This window comes from Dipodomys spectabilis, unplaced genomic scaffold (genome assembly GCF_019054845.1).
Source record: "Dipodomys spectabilis isolate Male_0828 unplaced genomic scaffold, ASM1905484v1 ptg000157l, whole genome shotgun sequence".
NCBI lineage: Eukaryota > Metazoa > Chordata > Mammalia > Rodentia > Heteromyidae > Dipodomys > Dipodomys spectabilis.
The window spans coordinates 6895068-6901241 of NW_024870834.1; positions in this window are offsets into that span (position 1 = coordinate 6895068).

Below are 6174 nucleotides of genomic sequence, written 5' to 3' on the forward strand. Positions count from 1 at the left end.
GTGACCTCAGGGCCCTGACCTTGACAGGGTGACCCCGACAGCCCAGGATGTGACCCGAAGGAGTGGGAGGTCACTGCCTCCAGGTGTGCTAGTTACCTGGGTGTCACAGGTACTGGGTGGAGACTTAGCCAGGAGGAGGGAGGAGTCTTCCCTGCCTTCCACATGCCAGTAGGAAGCAAAGTTAAATTGGGCTGAAGCAGCAACTCTCACCCAAATGACTAAACACGTGGGAGTTGGGTGTGTGGCTCAGTAGTAGAGTGTGTGCTTAGAATGCACACGACCCTGAGTTCAGGCTCTAGCTCCAAATCAAACCACACCAATCCAAACCAAGCCAAACCAACTAATACACATTTATCTTTTGCTCATACAAAGTCCAGCGAGAGGCTTCTTTTCGGCAAGTCTTTCCCCAAGGGATGACAGTGATTCAAAGTCCCTCTGTAAACAAGTTCCATCATTCCATCAACCCAGACAGAATAAATAGTACAAACATAATCTCACAGGGATATGGCTAAATCTGGAAGCTCTTGATATCCTGGTTACTCACCCTTCATTGGCTGGATCTCAGAAACCTAACGTAACTGCAAAGAATGCTGGGACATATAGTTTTCCTCAGCATACAGAAAGAAAAGAATTAATGAGTACCAGTCTCTGACCGGCAGCGCTGCAACCTACCTCCACTGAAGTTTTAAGCTCTCACCTTCCTGTACCTTCATTTGAATGAAACCCACTTCTTCAATTGTGATGACTGAATCTGAAATGAGGTTTAGACTGATCATCTCTGAGGGAAAAAGGACTATTTTCCTCTACCATTGGCAAATACATCATGTTGATGTATTTCTAGTGAGTTACATCTTCACCATCCTGTCTAGCAAGCAGTGGGTGTAGCCAGCAGAAGCCACATACAAGGGGCAGGAAGTAGCAAGGGTTATGAGCTGGACTGAGTTTGGGCCAGCGGTCAGCAGGGCCCTTGCAGTAGGGGGTGAGCAATGAGCTCAGAGGATGCCTTTTCCCAGCTGAAAGATGGGGCATCACTTGGTTTGAGGACAGTTAGGGGCTACGGAGGCCGGGGTCCCTCAGCTGGCTTACTCACCTCAAATCCAATCCCTGCAGGGTCTGTGTGGAGTGTACTGCCTCAGTGTGTCCAAGCCCCCCAGCTTGTCCTAGAATGTCACCAACATGGGACATGCTATTTACCAGCGTCTCTGCAAAAGCCAGGGGATGCTCCTGTGCCTGCCGATCTATCCTGCCTGGCACAAAGGCCTGGCACTCATTATGAGTGGCTCCACCATTCCCTTTCCACCACCTCGCACCAGCATGGACCCTGCAGGTGGAAACTGCCACCGAGCGACAGAGCGAGATCTGAATGGAGGCCCTGCCCCAGCTCCGTCTGCCTGGGTCTCTTCATACCCACAGGACCATGTTACTATTCACACGTAGGCTTTGCAGGGATATACAACCTAGAGTGTTCTATAGAAACGTGATTCTATTCCACGTGTCCCTTCTTCGCAATGAATGGCCCTAAGGGAATCAAACTAGACATGCTTCAGGAAACAAAATAACTGTACAGCCTCAAGAGACATTGGGGACCCTACTGGGGAGGCCAGTATCCCAGAATGAGTCAGCCGCTAACCTGTAGGTACTGTATGTAAGGTTCTGGAGCAAGACCGGAGAGTGTAATGGAATGTGCTCAGTGGTTCTGCCTCTGACTTGGTTGGAAAATGTGCCATAGGAGGTTGCAAAAGAACTCCGAGTGAGCTGACTAGAGTTTCTCCCGGGCTCTGTGACCCACCTGAGTCCTGGTGGGCCTGACCGACCCTGGGCTGTGGAGGTGCATTCACCTACTCTCATGCAGGCTGAAGTGCCTGGCTGGGGTGGAGGTGAGCACATGAACAGGAGGTAAAGAAGTATCAAGGAATGACAGGAGGTGAGGGCTGGGGGGTGATGGCTGGATGAGTGATCTTGTGCCTAAGTAAACAAAATGCTGTTTGAAAAAAATCAAGTATTTCAAAGGTTTAAATATTTTGGTGGTAGTGAGGAAATCGTCCACAAAATCCCAAAGCTGCCAGGTGTGGTGGCTCACACCTGTCATCCCAGCTAAGCAGGAGTCTGAGATCTGAGGATTGCAGTTCAAAGCTAGCCCGGGCAGGAAAGTCTATGAGACTCTTATCTCCAATAAACCACCAGAAAACCAGAAGTGGTGCTGTGGCTCAAGTGGTAGAGCACTTGCCTTAAGCTGAAGAGCTGAGGGACAGCGCCCAGGCCCAGAGTTCAAGCCCCATGACTGACCAAAAAAAAAAAAAACAAAAAACAAACAACTGAAAACAAAATCTACAGTTTGGTAAATGCACATTTCCCATTAATGCATTTTACCCCCTCCTCTCATCCCAGGATCTTATTCCTGGCTTTTGGTGATGCCTATTTTCTTGGTCTTTCTAGCACTTAGTTGTTCCCTGAGGTCCTTATGAGTGACAGTTCTCAGGGCAGATCACGTGGGTGTTCTGAGGACACCTAGATAAAGGAGGATTTAAACAAAAGCAAGCCTTAAAACCCTAAAAGAAAGGTCCCTGTGGCCGGCACTGGTGGCTCATACCTGTAATCCTAGCTACTCAGGAGGCTGAGATCTGAGGATCGCAGTTCAAAGCCAGCCTGGGCAGGAAAGTCTGTGAGACTCTTATCTCCAATAAATCATCAGAAAACCAGAAGTGGTACTGTGGCTCAAGTGGTAGAGTACTTGCCTTAAGCTGAAGAGCTGAGGGACAGCACCCAGGCCAAGAGTTCAAGGCCCACGACCAACAACAACAAAAACAACAAAAAAAGAAAGGTCCCTGGACTACACCACCAGAAAGTGGCCTTGTGGTTTTCCAGGTGAGTATGGAGTTGGTTGCTCACCCAGGGCCAGCATTCATCTTTAAGACTATTGTTGGGGGGAAGCTTAGGGGCTTCCAGGTGGAACTCCTACTGGACGCAGGCTTGGCTAATTCATGTGCCTATAACACAGTTGGTCACATGTGTACCGTGGTGATGTCCATCTGCTTCTGAATCATCTCTGCAGCCATGGAATAGGCGCTGATCCTCCTCCATGCCCACAATGCCAGAGATTCCACGCCGGATTTTGTGCAGTACCAGGATACCCAATAATTTTTTCTTCCTGGAAAAGAGAAAAAAAAATGAGGCAGAAATAGAAGTCATGAAGAGGAAGTATAGAAATCTATACTTGAAGAAAGAGTCTTTGATTCAAGAACATTTTAGTTAAAAATACAAACAAAAGGCTATCAGTGGCTCAGACCTGTAATCCTAGCTACTCAGGAGGGTAAGATCTGAGGATCATGGTTCAAAGCCAGCTCAGGCAGAAAAATCCTTGTGAGACTCTTATTCCAATTAACCACTCAAAAATTGGAAGTGGCTCTATGGCTCAAGGTGGTAAAGCACTGGCCTTGAGCAAAAGAGCTCAAGAACCATACCCAAGCCCTGAATTCAAGCCCCACAACTGACAAACAAAACAAACAAAGGAATAAACAAACTACCGGAAAGGTCAGCATGAAATCTAGGGTTTTACATTACACCTGACTGCCCCACCCACCTCGACCCGGTCTAGAAGCTGAAGCGTGATCATTGCACGACCCATATTTCATGCTGCAGTGGAGACTACATTGTCTCATTGTCCACCAAAGTTTCACTCCTGCCAACCTTGCCCTGTCCAGCCGTGAGTGATCCACCAGGGCCCTGTGTAAGTCAGAAGTTCCCATGCCCTTGAAACCCCTCCTTCCCCCATGAGCCTCTGTGGATCCTGAGTCAAATCCTGCTGCCTCAGTCTTCTAGGCCTTTCCTTGCATGGATGAGGGAGTCTCTGGGGGCAGCAGAATCCAAGGCCCAGAGAGGTTAATGGTAGTAATAACACACCTCGCATGGCCCTTGGCACACAGTAGGTGTTTACAAAACTAGGCTGATTATTGATGGCAGGTTTGAGGCTCTGAGCTTTGAGCCTAGAATTTTCCTGCTTTGACTCACTTTTTGGGTAAAGGGGGGAAAAGTTTGATTCCCCCCCCCCCACCTTCTAGGTCTCTCCAAAAAAATAAGATCCCAAAGAAACACTTGTCTAAGCCACTAATGTGGCTGTTCCTGGTTGAATAATGGCTTGGGAAAAGCTGGAATGGAACACATCCTCCTTCCAGTCCTCCACAGATAAAGGAGGGAGGAGACAGAGGGAACCAAAGGCATCTAGAACAGGAAATTAGGTCAGGAGTGCAGTCACCATTTGCTCATTTGCTCCTTCCATTCATCAGCTTTGTTGAGCATCTACAGAACCAGGTCCTGGCTCAGGGATTCAGAGACATGTGTCAGCACCCTGCCCGGACCGGAGGCTTCAAGTCTAGGTTTGTCATTATATGAGGTCACAGCACAGAGCAGGAGACACCAGAGCCAGATGGCTTGTGTGTGTGTGTGTGTGTGTGTGTGTGTGTGTGTGTGTGTGGTTTTTAGGGGAGAAGGGGGGAAGGTGGGTAGCCCATGGAAGACTTTAAGAAAGAAGTCCTGTGGACTAAATGTTTGCATTCTCCCAAATCCATTTGCTGAATCCCTAATCCTCAATGAGATGGTTTTAGAAATTGGGTATTGGAGGAGTAGCAGGGTGGTGATGACCTCACAGGGTCAGGCCCTTGTGATTTGGTTAGAGGAGCTAGAGCCCTCTCTCTATTGCCACTGCGAGGCAGAGCAGAAGGCAGCCGTCTGTAACCACCCAGGAAGAGCTCTCACCGGAAAGGGTTACACCTTGACTTAGACTTCCCTGTGTTTAACCATCCAGGCTGTGGTATTTTGTTACAGCAGCCTGCGCTAAGGGACCACTGGGGAAAGAGGTAATGAAAGAGAAAGAACGAGCCGAGGGGGGGGCCTTGCGGACATTCGCTGAACACTTCAAAATAGTGGGGAGTGTGGTGGCAAACGTCACCTGGGAGCTATCTCCTCACAGCCGGCCCAGGAGCCTGCATTTCTGTGCTGCCCCGGGGTGCAGGTGGGCATACCCCGTGAACTTTCCCACACCAGCCCTGGTTGCCCAGCTCGGAATGGCATTTTCCGCTCTTTGTGTGGACTGTATTTTCTCCCTTCTCTTCCCTATTGTTCATATCCTCTCTTTATAGGGTGTTTCCTCCCGCCACACTGCTTACCCTGAGTTCACATCCTTCTGAGGCCCAGAGGGCCCCGGGGTCCTCAGGGGGCATGTGATCAGCCAATGTGTAGGAGCTACTTGGCACTCAGCCTCTAAGAGCCATGGGGACCTGCTGAGTCAATAGCTACTCCCTGTCAATTTCCAGGAAATGCAGAAGAACCACTCCAACTTCTAAGATGCTGAAGGGAAGTGGTAGCTGTGGAAGCGGCTGGATAGAGCCTGGAGGCTGCCATTTGATCCCACTGAGGCTGACCATGGTGGGGCAGGGGAGGGAGGGAGAGGACCACGGTGAGGATTGGACAGATGGGCAGCTCCATCCAGTGTGGATAGGGAAAAAGGCCCCAGGGTGACTTTTGGGCTTAATGGTTGTATGTGGAACGTGTGTGTGTGTGTGTGTGTGTGTGTGTGTGTGTGTGTGTGTGTACACATACATATATATCAGCCCACCATATATGGGGGAAGTCTCTGGGGGCAAAAGAAGCCAAGGCTCGGAAAGGTTAATGGTAGTACTAATACACCTAGCATGGCCCTTGGCACACAGTAGGTGCTCATAAAACGAGGCTGATTATTGATGGCAGGGTTGAGGCTCTGAGCTTTGAGCCTAGATCTTTCCTGCTTTGACTCCCTTTCTGGTCTTTCCTATAGGCCCCTCCCCTGCAGTTCACTTCGACTCACTTTCTGGGTCCTGAATTCAGGGCCTGGGTGCTGTCCTTGAGCTCTTTTTGTTCAAGGCTAGGGTTCTACCACTTTGAGCCAGTGCTCCACTTCTGGTTTTTCTGGTGGTTATTTGGAGATAAGAGTCTCACAGACTTTCCTGCCTGGGCTGGCTTTGTACCACAATCCTCAGATCTCAGCCTTCTGAATAGCTAGGATTACAGATGTGAAGCACCAATATATATATATATATATATACACACACACACACACACACACACACACACACATATATATATATATATATATGCTTAAAGTTGCAGAATTTTCCTTTCTCTTTTTCGTGCATTTTTTTT